Source organism: Electrophorus electricus, chromosome 13 (genome assembly GCF_041902795.1).
Source record: "Electrophorus electricus isolate QZ-2024a chromosome 13, ASM4190279v1, whole genome shotgun sequence".
Lineage (NCBI taxonomy): Eukaryota > Metazoa > Chordata > Actinopteri > Gymnotiformes > Gymnotidae > Electrophorus > Electrophorus electricus.
The window spans coordinates 21,028,607-21,049,656 of NC_137509.1; the positions used below are offsets into that span (position 1 = coordinate 21,028,607).

General features: G+C 36.3%; 21 pseudogenes; all 21 read left to right on the forward strand.

The window, feature by feature from the left end:
• The first annotated feature begins 463 nt into the window (after positions 1-463).
• LOC145646705 (5S ribosomal RNA) lies at positions 464-582 on the forward strand (annotated as a pseudogene).
• Positions 583-2,127: 1,545 nt separating this feature from the next.
• LOC145646706 (5S ribosomal RNA) lies at positions 2,128-2,246 on the forward strand (annotated as a pseudogene).
• Positions 2,247-3,791: 1,545 nt separating this feature from the next.
• On the forward strand, positions 3,792-3,910 carry LOC145646707 (5S ribosomal RNA; annotated as a pseudogene).
• A 1,544-nt stretch (positions 3,911-5,454) lies between these two features.
• Positions 5,455-5,573, forward strand: LOC145646708 (5S ribosomal RNA; annotated as a pseudogene).
• A 1,544-nt stretch (positions 5,574-7,117) lies between these two features.
• On the forward strand, positions 7,118-7,236 carry LOC145646710 (5S ribosomal RNA; annotated as a pseudogene).
• Positions 7,237-7,902: 666 nt separating this feature from the next.
• LOC145648792 (5S ribosomal RNA) lies at positions 7,903-8,021 on the forward strand (annotated as a pseudogene).
• A 352-nt stretch (positions 8,022-8,373) lies between these two features.
• Positions 8,374-8,492, forward strand: LOC145643625 (5S ribosomal RNA; annotated as a pseudogene).
• A 353-nt stretch (positions 8,493-8,845) lies between these two features.
• On the forward strand, positions 8,846-8,964 carry LOC145649584 (5S ribosomal RNA; annotated as a pseudogene).
• Positions 8,965-9,320: 356 nt separating this feature from the next.
• On the forward strand, positions 9,321-9,439 carry LOC145649189 (5S ribosomal RNA; annotated as a pseudogene).
• Positions 9,440-10,230: 791 nt separating this feature from the next.
• On the forward strand, positions 10,231-10,349 carry LOC145643626 (5S ribosomal RNA; annotated as a pseudogene).
• Positions 10,350-11,454: 1,105 nt separating this feature from the next.
• LOC145650368 (5S ribosomal RNA) lies at positions 11,455-11,573 on the forward strand (annotated as a pseudogene).
• An 884-nt stretch (positions 11,574-12,457) lies between these two features.
• On the forward strand, positions 12,458-12,576 carry LOC145646711 (5S ribosomal RNA; annotated as a pseudogene).
• An 884-nt stretch (positions 12,577-13,460) lies between these two features.
• Positions 13,461-13,579, forward strand: LOC145646712 (5S ribosomal RNA; annotated as a pseudogene).
• A 1,544-nt stretch (positions 13,580-15,123) lies between these two features.
• Positions 15,124-15,242, forward strand: LOC145646713 (5S ribosomal RNA; annotated as a pseudogene).
• A 666-nt stretch (positions 15,243-15,908) lies between these two features.
• On the forward strand, positions 15,909-16,027 carry LOC145648793 (5S ribosomal RNA; annotated as a pseudogene).
• Positions 16,028-16,379: 352 nt separating this feature from the next.
• On the forward strand, positions 16,380-16,498 carry LOC145643627 (5S ribosomal RNA; annotated as a pseudogene).
• Positions 16,499-16,851: 353 nt separating this feature from the next.
• LOC145649585 (5S ribosomal RNA) lies at positions 16,852-16,970 on the forward strand (annotated as a pseudogene).
• Positions 16,971-17,326: 356 nt separating this feature from the next.
• On the forward strand, positions 17,327-17,445 carry LOC145649191 (5S ribosomal RNA; annotated as a pseudogene).
• Positions 17,446-18,236: 791 nt separating this feature from the next.
• LOC145643628 (5S ribosomal RNA) lies at positions 18,237-18,355 on the forward strand (annotated as a pseudogene).
• A 1,105-nt stretch (positions 18,356-19,460) lies between these two features.
• Positions 19,461-19,579, forward strand: LOC145650369 (5S ribosomal RNA; annotated as a pseudogene).
• Positions 19,580-20,463: 884 nt separating this feature from the next.
• Positions 20,464-20,582, forward strand: LOC145646714 (5S ribosomal RNA; annotated as a pseudogene).
• Positions 20,583-21,050: the final 468 nt, after the last annotated feature.

Here is a 21,050-nt window from a genome sequence, read left to right on the forward strand (position 1 = left end):
TACGAGATGCTGTAAGCTTCTCTTGCATCACTTTAATTTACTGTCAAGATGACATGCTAGGATGTGAAATGCAGTGATTAATTAAAAAAACTATCTGTTAGCACCTGGGAATAGCAGATGCTGTAAGTTTTTGTTGCATCACTTTACTTTAATCTGCAACTGACAAGCTTGTATGTGAAGTGTACAGATTAAATAGAAATATTTTAGTACCAGGGAATAGCAGGTGCTGTAAGATTGTTTGCATCCCTTTAATTTATGTTCAATCTATCATGTTCAAATTTGAAGTGCAGTGAATAATTAGTGCCTCAGTATACCAGCTCCGTATTGTAAGCTTTTATTGCATCATTTAATTACATTCAAGATAACATTCTAGAATGTCAAGTGCAGGGATTAATAAAAAAAATTGTCAGATTGGTCTTTGATCATATTTGCTATGATTAGGCAATTTGAGTAAGTGTTTAAGGCTTACGGCCACACCAGCTTGAGAACGCCCAATCTCATCTGACCTTGGAAGCTAAGCAAGTTTGGGCCTGAATAGTACTGAGGTGGGACCCTACCTAGGAATACCAGGTGCTGTAAGCTTTTCTTGCATCACTTTAATTTACTTTCAAGCTGACATGCTCAAATGTGAAGTGCAGTGATTAATAAAAAAAACTATCTGTTAGCACCTGGGAATAGCAGATGCTGTAAGTTTTTTTTGCATCACTTTCATTTACTCTCCAACTCACATGCCTGAATGTGAAGTTCAGTGATTCCTCAAAAATCTATCTGTTAGCACCTTGGACTACGAGATGCTGTAAGCTTCTCTTGCATCACTTTAATTTACTTTCAAGATGACATGCTAGGATGTGAAGTGCAGTGATTAATTAAAAAAACTATCTGTTAGCACCTGGGAATAGCAAATGCTGTAAGTTTTTGTTGCATCACTTTACTTTAATCTGCAACTGACAAGCTTGTATGTGAAGTGTACAGATTAAATAGAAATATTTTAGTACCAGGGAATAGCAGGTGCTGTAAGATTGTATTGCATCCCTTTAATTTATGTTCAAGCTATCATGTTCAAATTTGAAGTGCAGTGAATAATTAACTCAAACTATCTGTTAGCACCTGGGAATAGCAGATGCTGTAAGTTTTTTTTGCATCACTTTCATTTACTCTCCAACTCACATGCCTGAATGTGAAGTGCAGTGATTCATCAAAAAACTATATGTTAGCACATTGGACTACGAGATGCTGTAAGCTTCTCTTGAATCACTTTAATTTACTTTCAAGATGACATGCTAGGATGTGAAGTGCAGTGATTAATTAAAAAAACTATCTGTTAGCACCTGGGAATAGCAAATGCTGTAAGTTTTTGTTGCATCACTTTACTTTAATCGGCAACTGACAAGCTTGTATGTGAAGTGTACAGATTAAATAGAAATATTTTAGTACCAGGGAATAGCAGGTGCTGTAAGATTGTATTGCATCCCTTTAATTTATGTTCAAGCTATCATGTTCAAATTTGAAGTGCAGTGAATAATTAACTCAAACTATCTGTTAGCACCTGGGAATAGCAGATGCTGTAAGTTTTTTTTGCATCACTTTCATTTACTCTCCAACTCACATGCCTGAATGTGAAGTGCAGTGATTCATCAAAAAACTATATGTTAGCACATTGGACTACGAGATGCTGTAAGCTTCTCTTGCATCACTTTAATTTACTGTCAAGATGACATGCTAGGATGTGAAATGCAGTGATTAATTAAAAAAACTATCTGTTAGCACCTGGGAATAGCAGATGCTGTAAGTTTTTGTTGCATCACTTTACTTTAATCTGCAACTGACAAGCTTGTATGTGAAGTGTACAGATTAAATAGAAATATTTTAGTACCAGGGAATAGCAGGTGCTGTAAGATTGTTTGCATCCCTTTAATTTATGTTCAATCTATCATGTTCAAATTTGAAGTGCAGTGAATAATTAGTGCCTCAGTATCCCAGCTCCGTATTGTAAGCTTTTATTGCATCATTTAATTTACATTCAAGATAACATTCTAGAATGTCAAGTGCAGGGATTAATAAAAAAAATTGTCAGATTGGTCTTTGATCATATTTGCTATGATTAGGCAATTTGAGTAAGTGTTTAAGGCTTACGGCCACACCAGCTTGAGAACGCCCAATCTCATCTGACCTTGGAAGCTAAGCAAGTTTGGGCCTGAATAGTACTGAGGTGGGACCCTACCTAGGAATACCAGGTGCTGTAAGCTTTTCTTGCATCACTTTAATTTACTTTCAAGCTGACATGCTCAAATGTGAAGTGCAGTGATTAATAAAAAAAACTATCTGTTAGCACCTGGGAATAGCAGATGCTGTAAGTTTTTTTTGCATCACTTTCATTTACTCTCCAACTCACATGCCTGAATGTGAAGTGCAGTGATTCCTCAAAAATCTATCTGTTAGCACCTTGGACTACGAGATGCTGTAAGCTTCTCTTGCATCACTTTAATTTACTTTCAAGATGACATGCTAGGATGTGAAGTGCAGTGATTAATTAAAAAAAACTATCTGTTAGCACCTGGGAATAGCAAATGCTGTAAGTTTTTGTTGCATCACTTTACTTTAATCGGCAACTGACAAGCTTGTATGTGAAGTGTACAGATTAAATAGAAATATTTTAGTACCAGGGAATAGCAGGTGCTGTAAGATTGTATTGCATCCCTTTAATTTATGTTCAAGCTATCATGTTTAAATTTGAAGTGCAGTCAATAATTAACTCAAACTATCTGTTAGCACCTGGGAATAGCAGATGCTGTAAGTTTTTTTTGCATCACTTTCATTTACTCTCCAACTCACATGCCTGAATGTGAAGTGCAGTGATTCCTCAAAAATCTATCTATTAGCACCTTGGACTACGAGATGCTGTAAGCTTCTCTTGCATCACTTTAATTTACTTTCAAGATGACATGCTAGGATGTGAAGTGCAGTGATTAATTAAAAAAACTATCTGTTAGCACCTGGGAATAGCAAATGCTGTAAGTTTTTGTTGCATCACTTTACTTTAATCTGCAACTGACAAGCTTGTATGTGAAGTGTACAGATTAAATAGAAATATTTTAGTACCAGGGAATAGCAGGTGCTGTAAGATTGTATTGCATCCCTTTAATTTATGTTCAAGCTATCATGTTCAAATTTGAAGTGCAGTGAATAATTAACTCAAACTATCTGTTAGCACCTGGGAATAGCAGATGCTGTAAGTTTTTTTTGCATCACTTTCATTTACTCTCCAACTCACATGCCTGAATGTGAAGTGCAGTGATTCATCAAAAAACTATATGTTAGCACATTGGACTACGAGATGCTGTAAGCTTCTCTTGCATCACTTTAATTTACTGTCAAGATGACATGCTAGGATGTGAAATGCAGTGATTAATTAAAAAAACTATCTGTTAGCACCTGGGAATAGCAGATGCTGTAAGTTTTTGTTGCATCACTTTACTTTAATCTGCAACTGACAAGCTTGTATGTGAAGTGTACAGATTAAATAGAAATATTTTAGTACCAGGGAATAGCAGGTGCTGTAAGATTGTTTGCATCCCTTTAATTTATGTTCAATCTATCATGTTCAAATTTGAAGTGCAGTGAATAATTAGTGCCTCAGTATACCAGCTCCGTATTGTAAGCTTTTATTGCATCATTTAATTACATTCAAGATAACATTCTAGAATGTCAAGTGCAGGGATTAATAAAAAAAATTGTCAGATTGGTCTTTGATCATATTTGCTATGATTAGGCAATTTGAGTAAGTGTTTAAGGCTTACGGCCACACCAGCTTGAGAACGCCCAATCTCATCTGACCTTGGAAGCTAAGCAAGTTTGGGCCTGAATAGTACTGAGGTGGGACCCTACCTAGGAATACCAGGTGCTGTAAGCTTTTCTTGCATCACTTTAATTTACTTTCAAGCTGACATGCTCAAATGTGAAGTGCAGTGATTAATAAAAAAAACTATCTGTTAGCACCTGGGAATAGCAGATGCTGTAAGTTTTTTTTGCATCACTTTCATTTACTCTCCAACTCACATGCCTGAATGTGAAGTTCAGTGATTCCTCAAAAATCTATCTGTTAGCACCTTGGACTACGAGATGCTGTAAGCTTCTCTTGCATCACTTTAATTTACTTTCAAGATGACATGCTAGGATGTGAAGTGCAGTGATTAATTAAAAAAACTATCTGTTAGCACCTGGGAATAGCAAATGCTGTAAGTTTTTGTTGCATCACTTTACTTTAATCTGCAACTGACAAGCTTGTATGTGAAGTGTACAGATTAAATAGAAATATTTTAGTACCAGGGAATAGCAGGTGCTGTAAGATTGTATTGCATCCCTTTAATTTATGTTCAAGCTATCATGTTCAAATTTGAAGTGCAGTGAATAATTAACTCAAACTATCTGTTAGCACCTGGGAATAGCAGATGCTGTAAGTTTTTTTTGCATCACTTTCATTTACTCTCCAACTCACATGCCTGAATGTGAAGTGCAGTGATTCATCAAAAAACTATATGTTAGCACATTGGACTACGAGATGCTGTAAGCTTCTCTTGAATCACTTTAATTTACTTTCAAGATGACATGCTAGGATGTGAAGTGCAGTGATTAATTAAAAAAACTATCTGTTAGCACCTGGGAATAGCAAATGCTGTAAGTTTTTGTTGCATCACTTTACTTTAATCGGCAACTGACAAGCTTGTATGTGAAGTGTACAGATTAAATAGAAATATTTTAGTACCAGGGAATAGCAGGTGCTGTAAGATTGTATTGCATCCCTTTAATTTATGTTCAAGCTATCATGTTCAAATTTGAAGTGCAGTGAATAATTAACTCAAACTATCTGTTAGCACCTGGGAATAGCAGATGCTGTAAGTTTTTTTTGCATCACTTTCATTTACTCTCCAACTCACATGCCTGAATGTGAAGTGCAGTGATTCATCAAAAAACTATATGTTAGCACATTGGACTACGAGATGCTGTAAGCTTCTCTTGCATCACTTTAATTTACTGTCAAGATGACATGCTAGGATGTGAAATGCAGTGATTAATTAAAAAAACTATCTGTTAGCACCTGGGAATAGCAGATGCTGTAAGTTTTTGTTGCATCACTTTACTTTAATCTGCAACTGACAAGCTTGTATGTGAAGTGTACAGATTAAATAGAAATATTTTAGTACCAGGGAATAGCAGGTGCTGTAAGATTGTTTGCATCCCTTTAATTTATGTTCAATCTATCATGTTCAAATTTGAAGTGCAGTGAATAATTAGTGCCTCAGTATCCCAGCTCCGTATTGTAAGCTTTTATTGCATCATTTAATTACATTCAAGATAACATTCTAGAATGTCAAGTGCAGGGATTAATAAAAAAAATTGTCAGATTGGTCTTTGATCATATTTGCTATGATTAGGCAATTTGAGTAAGTGTTTAAGGCTTACGGCCACACCAGCTTGAGAACGCCCAATCTCATCTGACCTTGGAAGCTAAGCAAGTTTGGGCCTGAATAGTACTGAGGTGGGACCCTACCTAGGAATACCAGGTGCTGTAAGCTTTTCTTGCATCACTTTAATTTACTTTCAAGCTGACATGCTCAAATGTGAAGTGCAGTGATTAATAAAAAAAACTATCTGTTAGCACCTGGGAATAGCAGATGCTGTAAGTTTTTTTTGCATCACTTTCATTTACTCTCCAACTCACATGCCTGAATGTGAAGTTCAGTGATTCCTCAAAAATCTATCTGTTAGCACCTTGGACTACGAGATGCTGTAAGCTTCTCTTGCATCACTTTAATTTACTTTCAAGATGACATGCTAGGATGTGAAGTGCAGTGATTAATTAAAAAAACTATCTGTTAGCACCTGGGAATAGCAAATGCTGTAAGTTTTTGTTGCATCACTTTACTTTAATCTGCAACTGACAAGCTTGTATGTGAAGTGTACAGATTAAATAGAAATATTTTAGTACCAGGGAATAGCAGGTGCTGTAAGATTGTATTGCATCCCTTTAATTTATGTTCAAGCTATCATGTTCAAATTTGAAGTGCAGTGAATAATTAACTCAAACTATCTGTTAGCACCTGGGAATAGCAGATGCTGTAAGTTTTTTTTGCATCACTTTCATTTACTCTCCAACTCACATGCCTGAATGTGAAGTGCAGTGATTCATCAAAAAACTATATGTTAGCACATTGGACTACGAGATGCTGTAAGCTTCTCTTGAATCACTTTAATTTACTTTCAAGATGACATGCTAGGATGTGAAGTGCAGTGATTAATTAAAAAAACTATCTGTTAGCACCTGGGAATAGCAAATGCTGTAAGTTTTTGTTGCATCACTTTACTTTAATCGGCAACTGACAAGCTTGTATGTGAAGTGTACAGATTAAATAGAAATATTTTAGTACCAGGGAATAGCAGGTGCTGTAAGATTGTATTGCATCCCTTTAATTTATGTTCAAGCTATCATGTTCAAATTTGAAGTGCAGTGAATAATTAACTCAAACTATCTGTTAGCACCTGGGAATAGCAGATGCTGTAAGTTTTTTTTGCATCACTTTCATTTACTCTCCAACTCACATGCCTGAATGTGAAGTGCAGTGATTCATCAAAAAACTATATGTTAGCACATTGGACTACGAGATGCTGTAAGCTTCTCTTGCATCACTTTAATTTACTGTCAAGATGACATGCTAGGATGTGAAATGCAGTGATTAATTAAAAAAACTATCTGTTAGCACCTGGGAATAGCAGATGCTGTAAGTTTTTGTTGCATCACTTTACTTTAATCTGCAACTGACAAGCTTGTATGTGAAGTGTACAGATTAAATAGAAATATTTTAGTACCAGGGAATAGCAGGTGCTGTAAGATTGTTTGCATCCCTTTAATTTATGTTCAATCTATCATGTTCAAATTTGAAGTGCAGTGAATAATTAGTGCCTCAGTATACCAGCTCCGTATTGTAAGCTTTTATTGCATCATTTAATTACATTCAAGATAACATTCTAGAATGTCAAGTGCAGGGATTAATAAAAAAAATTGTCAGATTGGTCTTTGATCATATTTGCTATGATTAGGCAATTTGAGTAAGTGTTTAAGGCTTACGGCCACACCAGCTTGAGAACGCCCAATCTCATCTGACCTTGGAAGCTAAGCAAGTTTGGGCCTGAATAGTACTGAGGTGGGACCCTACCTAGGAATACCAGGTGCTGTAAGCTTTTCTTGCATCACTTTAATTTACTTTCAAGCTGACATGCTCAAATGTGAAGTGCAGTGATTAATAAAAAAAACTATCTGTTAGCACCTGGGAATAGCAGATGCTGTAAGTTTTTTTTGCATCACTTTCATTTACTCTCCAACTCACATGCCTGAATGTGAAGTGCAGTGATTCCTCAAAAATCTATCTGTTAGTACCTTGGACTACGAGATGCTGTAAGCTTCTCTTGCATCACTTTAATTTACTTTCAAGATGACATGCTAGGATGTGAAGTGCAGTGATTAATTAAAAAAACTATCTGTTAGCACCTGGGAATAGCAGATGCTGTAAGTTTTTGTTGCATCACTTTACTTTAATCTGCAACTGACAAGCTTGTATGTGAAGTGTACAGATTAAATAGAAATATTTTAGTACCAGGGAATAGCAGGTGCTGTAAGATTGTTTGCATCCCTTTAATTTATGTTCAAGCTATCATGTTCAAATTTGAAGTGCAGTGAATAATTAGTGCCTCCGTATACCAGCTCCGTATTGTAAGCTTTTATTGCATCATTTAATTACATTCAAGATAACATTCTAGAACGTCAAGTGCAGGGATTAATAAAAAAAATTGTCAGATTGGTCTTTGATCATATTTGCTATGATTAGGCAATTTGTGTAAGTGTTTAAGGCTTATGGCCACACCAGCTTGAGAATGCCCAATCTCCTCTGAACTTGGAAGCTAAGCAAGTTTGGGCCTGGATAGTACTGAGGTGGGACCCTACCTAGGAATACCAGGTGCTGTAAGCTTTTCTTGCATCACTTTAATTTACTTTCAAGCTGACATGCTCAAATGTGAAGTGCAGTGATTAATATAAAAAACTATCTGTTAGCACCTGGGAATAGCAGATGCTGTAAGTTTTTTTTGCATCACTTTCATTTACTCTCCAACTCACATGCCTGAATGTGAAGTGCAGTGATTCATCAAAAAACTGTCTGTTAGTGCCTCCATATACCAGATGTTGTAAGCTTTTATTGCATCATTTAATTTACATTCAAGATAACATTCTAGAATGTCAAGTGCAGGGATTAATAAAAAAAATTGTCAGATTGGTCTTTGATCATATTTGCTATGATTAGGCAATTTGAGTAAGTGTTTAAGGCTTACGGCCACACCAGTTTGAGCAAGCCCAATCTCATCTGACCTTGGAAGCTAAGCAAGTTTGGGCCTGGATACTACTGAGGTGGGACCCTACCTAGGAATACCAGGTGCTGTAAGCTTTTCTTGCATCACTTTAATTTACTTTCAAGCTGACATGCTCAAATGTGAAGTGCAGTGATTAATAAAAAAAAACTATCTGTTAGCACCTGGGAATAGCAGATGCTGTAAGTTTTTTTTGCATCACTTTCATTTACTCTCCAACTCACGTGCCTGAATGTGAAGTGCAGTGATTCATTAAAAAACTGTCTGTTAGTTCCTCCGTATACCAGATGTTGTAAGCTTTTATTGCATCATTTAATTTACATTCAAGATAACATTCTAGAATGTCAATTGCAGGGATTAATAAAAAAAATTGTCAGATTGGTCTTTGATCATATTTGCTATGATTAGGCAATTTGAGTAAGTGTTTAAGGCTTACGGCCACACCAGTTTGAGAATTCCCAATCTCATCTGACCTTGGAAGCTAAGCAAGTTTGGGCCTGGATAGTACTGATGTGGGATCCTACCTAGGAATACCAGGTGCTGTAAGCTTTTCTTGCATCACATTAATTTACTTTCAAGCTGACATGCTCAAATGTGAAGTGCAGTGATTAATAAAAAAAACCATCTGTTAGCACCTGGGAATAGCAGATGCTGTAAGTTTTTTTTGCATCACTTTCATTTACTCTCCAACTCACATGCCTGAATGTGAAGTGCAGTGATTCATCAAAAAACTGTCTGTTATTGCCTCCGTATACCAGCTCCGTATTGTAAGCTTTTATTGCATCATTTAATTTACAATCAAGATAACATTCTAGAATGTCAAGTGCAGGGATTAATAAAAAAAATTGTCAGATTGGTCTTTGATCATATTTGCTATGATTAGGCAATTTGTGTAAGTGTTTAAGGCTTACGGCCACACCAGCTTGAGAATGCCCAATCTCCTCTGACCTTGGAAGCTAAGCAAGTTTGGGCCTGGATAGTACTGAGGTGGGACCCTACCTAGGAATACCAGGTGCTGTAAGCTTTTCTTGCATCACTTTAATTTACTTTCAAGCTGACATGCTCAAATGTGAAGTGCAGTGATTAATAAAAAAAACTATCTGTTAGCACCTGGGAATAGCAGATGCTGTAAGTTTTTTTTGCATCACTTTCATTTACTCTCCAACTCACATGCCTGAATGTGAAGTGCAGTGATTCCTCAAAAATCTATCTGTTAGCACCTTGGACTACGAGATGCTGTAAGCTTCTCTTGCATCCCTTCAATTTACTTTCAAGATGACATGCTAGGATGTGAAGTGCAGTGATTAATTAAAAAAACTATCTGTTAGCACCTGGGAATAGCAAATGCTGTAAGTTTTTGTTGCATCACTTTACTTTAATCTGCAACTGACAAGCTTGTATGTGAAGTGTACAGATTAAATAGAAATATTTTAGTACCAGGGAATAGCAGGTGCTGTAAGATTGTATTGCATCCCTTTAATTTATGTTCAAGCTATCATGTTCAAATTTGAAGTGCAGTGAATAATTAACTCAAACTATCTGTTAGCACCTGGGAATAGCAGATGCTGTAAGTTTTTTTTGCATCACTTTCATTTACTCTCCAACCTACATGCCTGAATGTGAAGTGCAGTGATTCATCAAAAAACTGTCTGTTAGTGCCTCCGTATACCAGATGTTGTAAGCTTTTATTGCATCATTTAATTTACATTCAAGATAACATTCTAGAATGTCAAGTGCAGGGATTAATAAAAAAAATTGTCAGATTGGTCTTTGATCATATTTGCTATGATTAGGCAATTTGAGTAAGTGTTTAAGGCTTACGGCCACACCAGTTTGAGCAAGCCCAATCTCATCTGACCTTGGAAGCTAAGCAAGTTTGGGCCTGGATACTACTGAGGTGGGACCCTACCTAGGAATACCAGGTGCTGTAAGCTTTTCTTGCATCACTTTAATTTACTTTCAAGCTGACATGCTCAAATGTGATGTGCAGTGATTAATAAAAAAAACTATCTGTTAGCACCTGGGAATAGCAGATGCTGTAAGTTTTTTTTGCATCACTTTCATTTACTCTCCAACTCACATGCCTGAATGTGAAGTGCAGTGATTCCTCAAAAATCTATCTGTTAGCACCTTGGACTACGAGATGCTGTAAGCTTCTCTTGCATCCCTTCAATTTACTTTCAAGATGACATGCTAGGATGTGAAATGCAGTGATTAATTAAAAAAACTATCTGTTAGCACCTGGGAATAGCAGATGCTGTAAGTTTTTGTTGCATCACTTTACTTTAATCTGCAACTGACAAGCTTGTATGTGAAGTGTACAGATTAAATAGAAATATTTTAGTACCAGGGAATAGCAGGTGCTGTAAGATTGTATTGCATCCCTTTAATTTATGTTCAAGCTATCATGTTCAAATTTGAAGTGCAGTGAATAATTAACTCAAACTATCTGTTAGCACCTGGGAATAGCAGATGCTGTAAGTTTTTTTTGCATCACTTTCATTTACTCTCCAACCTACATGCCTGAATGTGAAGTGCAGTGATTCATCAAAAAACTATATGTTAGCACATTGGACTACGAGATGCTGTAAGCTTCTCTTGCATCACTTTAATTTACTGTCAAGATGACATGCTAGGATGTGAAATGCAGTGATTAATTAAAAAAACTATCTGTTAGCACCTGGGAATAGCAGATGCTGTAAGTTTTTGTTGCATCACTTTACTTTAATCTGCAACTGACAAGCTTGTATGTGAAGTGTACAGATTAAATAGAAATATTTTAGTACCAGGGAATAGCAGGTGCTGTAAGATTGTTTGCATCCCTTTAATTTATGTTCAAGCTATCATGTTCAAATTTGAAGTGCAGTGAATAATTAGTGCCTCCGTATACCAGCTCCGTATTGTAAGCTTTTATTGCATCATTTAATTACATTCAAGATAACATTCTAGAATGTCAAGTGCAGGGATTAATAAAAAAAATTGTCAGATTGGTCTTTGATCATATTTGCTATGATTAGGCAATTTGAGTAAGTGTTTAAGGCTTACGGCCACACCAGCTTGAGAACGCCCAATCTCATCTGACTTTGGAAGCTAAGCAAGTTTGGGCCTGAATAGTACTGAGGTGGGACCCTACCTAGGAATACCAGGTTCTGTAAGCTTTTCTTGCATCACTTTAATTTACTTTCAAGCTGACATGCTCAAATGTGAAGTGCAGTGATTAATAAAAAAAACTATCTGTTAGCACCTGGGAATAGCAAATGCTGTAAGTTTTTGTTGCATCACTTTACTTTAATCTGCAACTGACAAGCTTGTATGTGAAGTGTACAGATTAAATAGAAATATTTTAGTACCAGGGAATAGCAGGTGCTGTAAGATTGTATTGCATCCCTTTAATTTATGTTCAAGCTATCATGTTCAAATTTGAAGTGCAGTGAATAATTAACTCAAACTATCTGTTAGCACCTGGGAATAGCAGATGCTGTAAGTTTTTTTTGCATCACTTTCATTTACTCTCCAACCTACATGCCTGAATGTGAAGTGCAGTGATTCATCAAAAAACTATATGTTAGCACATTGGACTACGAGATGCTGTAAGCTTCTCTTGCATCACTTTAATTTACTGTCAAGATGACATGCTAGGATGTGAAATGCAGTGATTAATTAAAAAAACTATCTGTTAGCACCTGGGAATAGCAGATGCTGTAAGTTTTTGTTGCATCACTTTACTTTAATCTGCAACTGACAAGCTTGTATGTGAAGTGTACAGATTAAATAGAAATATTTTAGTACCAGGGAATAGCAGGTGCTGTAAGATTGTTTGCATCCCTTTAATTTATGTTCAAGCTATCATGTTCAAATTTGAAGTGCAGTGAATAATTAGTGCCTCCGTATACCAGCTCCGTATTGTAAGCTTTTATTGCATCATTTAATTACATTCAAGATAACATTCTAGAATGTCAAGTGCAGGGATTAATAAAAAAAATTGTCAGATTGGTCTTTGATCATATTTGCTATGATTAGGCAATTTGAGTAAGTGTTTAAGGCTTACGGCCACACCAGCTTGAGAACGCCCAATCTCATCTGACCTTGGAAGCTAAGCAAGTTTGGGCCTGAATAGTACTGAGGTGGGACCCTACCTAGGAATACCAGGTGCTGTAAGCTTTTCTTGCATCACTTTAATTTACTTTCAAGCTGACATGCTCAAATGTGAAGTGCAGTGATTAATAAAAAAAACTATCTGTTAGCACCTGGGAATAGCAGATGCTGTAAGTTTTTGTTGCATCACTTTACTTTAATCTGCAACTGACAAGCTTGTATGTGAAGTGTACAGATTAAATAGAAATATTTTAGTACCAGGGAATAGCAGGTGCTGTAAGATTGTATTGCATCCCTTTAATTTATGTTCAAGCTATCATGTTCAAATTTGAAGTGCAGTGAATAATTAACTCAAACTATCTGTTAGCACCTGGGAATAGCAGATGCTGTAAGTTTTTTTTGCATCACTTTCATTTACTCTCCAACTCACATGCCTGAATGTGAAGTGCAGTGATTCATCAAAAAACTATATGTTAGCACATTGGACTACGAGATGCTGTAAGCTTCTCTTGCATCACTTTAATTTACTGTCAAGATGACATGCTAGGATGTGAAATGCAGTGATTAATTAAAAAAACTATCTGTTAGCACCTGGGAATAGCAGATGCTGTAAGTTTTTGTTGCATCACTTTACTTTAATCTGCAACTGACAAGCTTGTATGTGAAGTGTACAGATTAAATAGAAATATTTTAGTACCAGGGAATAGCAGGTGCTGTAAGATTGTTTGCATCCCTTTAATTTATGTTCAATCTATCATGTTCAAATTTGAAGTGCAGTGAATAATTAGTGCCTCAGTATCCCAGCTCCGTATTGTAAGCTTTTATTGCATCATTTAATTACATTCAAGATAACATTCTAGAATGTCAAGTGCAGGGATTAATAAAAAAAATTGTCAGATTGGTCTTTGATCATATTTGCTATGATTAGGCAATTTGAGTAAGTGTTTAAGGCTTACGGCCACACCAGCTTGAGAACGCCCAATCTCATCTGACCTTGGAAGCTAAGCAAGTTTGGGCCTGAATAGTACTGAGGTGGGACCCTACCTAGGAATACCAGGTGCTGTAAGCTTTTCTTGCATCACTTTAATTTACTTTCAAGCTGACATGCTCAAATGTGAAGTGCAGTGATTAATAAAAAAAACTATCTGTTAGCACCTGGGAATAGCAGATGCTGTAAGTTTTTTTTGCATCACTTTCATTTACTCTCCAACTCACATGCCTGAATGTGAAGTTCAGTGATTCCTCAAAAATCTATCTGTTAGCACCTTGGACTACGAGATGCTGTAAGCTTCTCTTGCATCACTTTAATTTACTTTCAAGATGACATGCTAGGATGTGAAGTGCAGTGATTAATTAAAAAAACTATCTGTTAGCACCTGGGAATAGCAAATGCTGTAAGTTTTTGTTGCATCACTTTACTTTAATCTGCAACTGACAAGCTTGTATGTGAAGTGTACAGATTAAATAGAAATATTTTAGTACCAGGGAATAGCAGGTGCTGTAAGATTGTATTGCATCCCTTTAATTTATGTTCAAGCTATCATGTTCAAATTTGAAGTGCAGTGAATAATTAACTCAAACTATCTGTTAGCACCTGGGAATAGCAGATGCTGTAAGTTTTTTTTGCATCACTTTCATTTACTCTCCAACTCACATGCCTGAATGTGAAGTGCAGTGATTCATCAAAAAACTATATGTTAGCACATTGGACTACGAGATGCTGTAAGCTTCTCTTGAATCACTTTAATTTACTTTCAAGATGACATGCTAGGATGTGAAGTGCAGTGATTAATTAAAAAAACTATCTGTTAGCACCTGGGAATAGCAAATGCTGTAAGTTTTTGTTGCATCACTTTACTTTAATCGGCAACTGACAAGCTTGTATGTGAAGTGTACAGATTAAATAGAAATATTTTAGTACCAGGGAATAGCAGGTGCTGTAAGATTGTATTGCATCCCTTTAATTTATGTTCAAGCTATCATGTTCAAATTTGAAGTGCAGTGAATAATTAACTCAAACTATCTGTTAGCACCTGGGAATAGCAGATGCTGTAAGTTTTTTTTGCATCACTTTCATTTACTCTCCAACTCACATGCCTGAATGTGAAGTGCAGTGATTCATCAAAAAACTATATGTTAGCACATTGGACTACGAGATGCTGTAAGCTTCTCTTGCATCACTTTAATTTACTGTCAAGATGACATGCTAGGATGTGAAATGCAGTGATTAATTAAAAAAACTATCTGTTAGCACCTGGGAATAGCAGATGCTGTAAGTTTTTGTTGCATCACTTTACTTTAATCTGCAACTGACAAGCTTGTATGTGAAGTGTACAGATTAAATAGAAATATTTTAGTACCAGGGAATAGCAGGTGCTGTAAGATTGTTTGCATCCCTTTAATTTATGTTCAATCTATCATGTTCAAATTTGAAGTGCAGTGAATAATTAGTGCCTCAGTATACCAGCTCCGTATTGTAAGCTTTTATTGCATCATTTAATTACATTCAAGATAACATTCTAGAATGTCAAGTGCAGGGATTAATAAAAAAAATTGTCAGATTGGTCTTTGATCATATTTGCTATGATTAGGCAATTTGAGTAAGTGTTTAAGGCTTACGGCCACACCAGCTTGAGAACGCCCAATCTCATCTGACCTTGGAAGCTAAGCAAGTTTGGGCCTGAATAGTACTGAGGTGGGACCCTACCTAGGAATACCAGGTGCTGTAAGCTTTTCTTGCATCACTTTAATTTACTTTCAAGCTGACATGCTCAAATGTGAAGTGCAGTGATTAATAAAAAAAACTATCTGTTAGCACCTGGGAATAGCAGATGCTGTAAGTTTTTTTTGCATCACTTTCATTTACTCTCCAACTCACATGCCTGAATGTGAAGTGCAGTGATTCCTCAAAAATCTATCTGTTAGTACCTTGGACTACGAGATGCTGTAAGCTTCTCTTGCATCACTTTAATTTACTTTCAAGATGACATGCTAGGATGTGAAGTGCAGTGATTAATTAAAAAAACTATCTGTTAGCACCTGGGAATAGCAGATGCTGTAAGTTTTTGTTGCATCACTTTACTTTAATCTGCAACTGACAAGCTTGTATGTGAAGTGTACAGATTAAATAGAAATATTTTAGTACCAGGGAATAGCAGGTGCTGTAAGATTGTTTGCATCCCTTTAATTTATGTTCAAGCTATCATGTTCAAATTTGAAGTGCAGTGAATAATTAGTGCCTCCGTATACCAGCTCCGTATTGTAAGCTTTTATTGCATCATTTAATTACATTCAAGATAACATTCTAGAACGTCAAGTGCAGGGATTAATAAAAAAAATTGTCAGATTGGTCTTTGATCATATTTGCTATGATTAGGCAATTTGTGTAAGTGTTTAAGGCTTATGGCCACACCAGCTTGAGAATGCCCAATCTCCTCTGAACTTGGAAGCTAAGCAAGTTTGGGCCTGGATAGTACTGAGGTGGGACCCTACCTAGGAATACCAGGTGCTGTAAGCTTTTCTTGCATCACTTTAATTTACTTTCAAGCTGACATGCTCAAATGTGAAGTGCAGTGATTAATATAAAAAACTATCTGTTAGCACCTGGGAATAGCAGATGCTGTAAGTTTTTTTTGCATCACTTTCATTTACTCTCCAACTCACATGCCTGAATGTGAAGTGCAGTGATTCATCAAAAAACTGTCTGTTAGTGCCTCCATATACCAGATGTTGTAAGCTTTTATTGCATCATTTAATTTACATTCAAGATAACATTCTAGAATGTCAAGTGCAGGGATTAATAAAAAAAATTGTCAGATTGGTCTTTGATCATATTTGCTATGATTAGGCAATTTGAGTAAGTGTTTAAGGCTTACGGCCACACCAGTTTGAGCAAGCCCAATCTCATCTGACCTTGGAAGCTAAGCAAGTTTGGGCCTGGATACTACTGAGGTGGGACCCTACCTAGGAATACCAGGTGCTGTAAGCTTTTCTTGCATCACTTTAATTTACTTTCAAGCTGACATGCTCAAATGTGAAGTGCAGTGATTAATAAAAAAAAACTATCTGTTAGCACCTGGGAATAGCAGATGCTGTAAGTTTTTTTTGCATCACTTTCATTTACTCTCCAACTCACGTGCCTGAATGTGAAGTGCAGTGATTCATTAAAAAACTGTCTGTTAGTTCCTCCGTATACCAGATGTTGTAAGCTTTTATTGCATCATTTAATTTACATTCAAGATAACATTCTAGAATGTCAATTGCAGGGATTAATAAAAAAAATTGTCAGATTGGTCTTTGATCATATTTGCTATGATTAGGCAATTTGAGTAAGTGTTTAAGGCTTACGGCCACACCAGTTTGAGAATTCCCAATCTCATCTGACCTTGGAAGCTAAGCAAGTTTGGGCCTGGATAGTACTGATGTGGGATCCTACCTAGGAATACCAGGTGCTGTAAGCTTTTCTTGCATCACATTAATTTACTTTCAAGCTGACATGCTCAAATGTGAAGTGCAGTGATTAATAAAAAAAACCATCTGTTAGCACCTGGGAATAGCAGATGCTGTAAGTTTTTTTTGCATCACTTTCATTTACTCTCCAACTCACATGCCTGAATGTGAAGTGCAGTGATTCATCAAAAAACTGTCTGTTATTGCCTCCGTATACCAGCTCCGTATTGTAAGCTTTTATTGCATCATTTAATTTACAATCAAGATAACATTCTAGAATGTCAAGTGCAGGGATTAATAAAAAAAATTGTCAGATTGGTCTTTGATCATATTTGCTATGATTAGGCAATTTGTGTAAGTGTTTAAGGCTTACGGCCACACCAGCTTGAGAATGCCCAATCTCCTCTGACCTTGGAAGCTAAGCAAGTTTGGGCCTGGATAGTACTGAGGTGGGACCCTACCTAGGAATACCAGGTGCTGTAAGCTTTTCTTGCATCACTTTAATTTACTTTCAAGCTGACATGCTCAAATGTGAAGTGCAGTGATTAATAAAAAAAACTATCTGTTAGCACCTGGGAATAGCAGATGCTGTAAGTTTTTTTTGCATCACTTTCATTTACTCTCCAACTCACATGCCTGAATGTGAAGTGCAGTGATTCCTCAAAAATCTATCTGTTAGCACCTTGGACTACGAGATGCTGTAAGCTTCTCTTGCATCCCTTCAATTTACTTTCAAGATGACATGCTAGGATGTGAAGTGCAGTGATTAATTAAAAAAACTATCTGTTAGCACCTGGGAATAGCAAATGCTGTAAGTTTTTGTTGCATCACTTTACTTTAATCTGCAACTGACAAGCTTGTATGTGAAGTGTACAGATTAAATAGAAATATTTTAGTACCAGGGAATAGCAGGTGCTGTAAGATTGTATTGCATCCCTTTAATTTATGTTCAAGCTATCATGTTCAAATTTGAAGTGCAGTGAATAATTAACTCAAACTATCTGTTAGCACCTGGGAATAGCAGATGCTGTAAGTTTTTTTTGCATCACTTTCATTTACTCTCCAACCTACATGCCTGAATGTGAAGTGCAGTGATTCATCAAAAAACTGTCTGTTAGTGCCTCCGTATACCAGATGTTGTAAGCTTTTATTGCATCATTTAATTTACATTCAAGATAACATTCTAGAATGTCAAGTGCAGGGATTAATAAAAAAAATTGTCAGATTGGTCTTTGATCATATTTGCTATGATTAGGCAATTTGAGTAAGTGTTTAAGGCTTACGGCCACACCAGTTTGAGCAAGCCCAATCTCATCTGACCTTGGAAGCTAAGCAAGTTTGGGCCTGGATACTACTGAGGTGGGACCCTACCTAGGAATACCAGGTGCTGTAAGCTTTTCTTGCATCACTTTAATTTACTTTCAAGCTGACATGCTCAAATGTGATGTGCAGTGATTAATAAAAAAAACTATCTGTTAGCACCTGGGAATAGCAGATGCTGTAAGTTTTTTTTGCATCACTTTCATTTACTCTCCAACTCACATGCCTGAATGTGAAGTGCAGTGATTCCTCAAAAATCTATCTGTTAGCACCTTGGACTACGAGATGCTGTAAGCTTCTCTTGCATCCCTTCAATTTACTTTCAAGATGACATGCTAGGATGTGAAATGCAGTGATTAATTAAAAAAACTATCTGTTAGCACCTGGGAATAGCAGATGCTGTAAGTTTTTGTTGCATCACTTTACTTTAATCTGCAACTGACAAGCTTGTATGTGAAGTGTACAGATTAAATAGAAATATTTTAGTACCAGGGAATAGCAGGTGCTGTAAGATTGTATTGCATCCCTTTAATTTATGTTCAAGCTATCATGTTCAAATTTGAAGTGCAGTGAATAATTAACTCAAACTATCTGTTAGCACCTGGGAATAGCAGATGCTGTAAGTTTTTTTTGCATCACTTTCATTTACTCTCCAACCTACATGCCTGAATGTGAAGTGCAGTGATTCATCAAAAAACTATATGTTAGCACATTGGACTACGAGATGCTGTAAGCTTCTCTTGCATCACTTTAATTTACTGTCAAGATGACATGCTAGGATGTGAAATGCAGTGATTAATTAAAAAAACTATCTGTTAGCACCTGGGAATAGCAGATGCTGTAAGTTTTTGTTGCATCACTTTACTTTAATCTGCAACTGACAAGCTTGTATGTGAAGTGTACAGATTAAATAGAAATATTTTAGTACCAGGGAATAGCAGGTGCTGTAAGATTGTTTGCATCCCTTTAATTTATGTTCAAGGTATCATGTTCAAATTTGAAGTGCAGTGAATAATTAGTGCCTCCGTATACCAGCTCCGTATTGTAAGCTTTTATTGCATCATTTAATTACATTCAAGATAACATTCTAGAATGTCAAGTGCAGGGATTAATAAAAAAAATTGTCAGATTGGTCTTTGATCATATTTGCTATGATTAGGCAATTTGAGTAAGTGTTTAAGGCTTACGGCCACACCAGCTTGAGAACGCCCAATCTCATCTGACTTTGGAAGCTAAGCAAGTTTGGGCCTGAATAGTACTGAGGTGGGACCCTACCTAGGAATACCAGGTTCTGTAAGCTTTTCTTGCATCACTTTAATTTACTTTCAAGCTGACATGCTCAAATGTGAAGTGCAGTGATTAATAAAAAAAACTATCTGTTAGCACCTGGGAATAGCAAATGCTGTAAGTTTTTGTTGCATCACTTTACTTTAATCTGCAACTGACAAGCTTGTATGTGAAGTGTACAGATTAAATAGAAATATTTTAGTACCAGGGAATAGCAGGTGCTGTAAGATTGTATTGCATCCCTTTAATTTATGTTCAAGCTATCATGTTCAAATTTGAAGTGCAGTGAATAATTAACTCAAACTATCTGTTAGCACCTGGGAATAGCAGATGCTGTAAGTTTTTTTTGCATCACTTTCATTTACTCTCCAACCTACATGCCTGAATGTGAAGTGCAGTGATTCATCAAAAAACTATATGTTAGCACATTGGACTACGAGATGCTGTAAGCTTCTCTTGCATCACTTTAATTTACTGTCAAGATGACATGCTAGGATGTGAAATGCAGTGATTAATTAAAAAAACTATCTGTTAGCACCTGGGAATAGCAGATGCTGTAAGTTTTTGTTGCATCACTTTACTTTAATCTGCAACTGACAAGCTTGTATGTGAAGTGTACAGATTAAATAGAAATATTTTAGTACCAGGGAATAGCAGGTGCTGTAAGATTGTTTGCATCCCTTTAATTTATGTTCAAGCTATCATGTTCAAATTTGAAGTGCAGTGAATAATTAGTGCCTCCGTATACCAGCTCCGTATTGTAAGCTTTTATTGCATCATTTAATTACATTCAAGATAACATTCTAGAATGTCAAGTGCAGGGATTAATAAAAAAAATTGTCAGATTGGTCTTTGATCATATTTGCTATGATTAGGCAATTTGAGTAAGTGTTTAAGGCTTACGGCCACACCAGCTTGAGAACGCCCAATCTCATCTGACCTTGGAAGCTAAGCAAGTTTGGGCCTGAATAGTACTGAGGTGGGACCCTACCTAGGAATACCAGGTGCTGTAAGCTTTTCTTGCATCACTTTAATTTACTTTCAAGCTGACATGCTCAAATGTGAAGTGCAGTGATTAATAAAAAAAACTATCTGTTAGCACCTGGGAATAGCAGATGCTGTAAGTTTTTGTTGCATCACTTTACTTTAATCTGCAACTGACAAGCTTGTATGTGAAGTGTACAGATTAAATAGAAATATTTTAGTACCAGGGAATAGCAGGTGCTGTAAGATTGTATTGCATCCCTTTAATTTATGTTCAAGCTATCATGTTCAAATTTGAAATGCAGTGAATAATTAACTCAAACTATCTGTTAGCACCTGGGAATAGCAGATGCTGTAAGTTTTTTTTGCATCACTTTCATTTACTCTCCAACCTACATGCCTGAATGTGAAGTGCAGTGATTCATCAAAAAACTATATGTTAGCACATTGGACTACGAGATGCTGTAAGCTTCTCTTGCATCACTTTAATTTACTGTCAA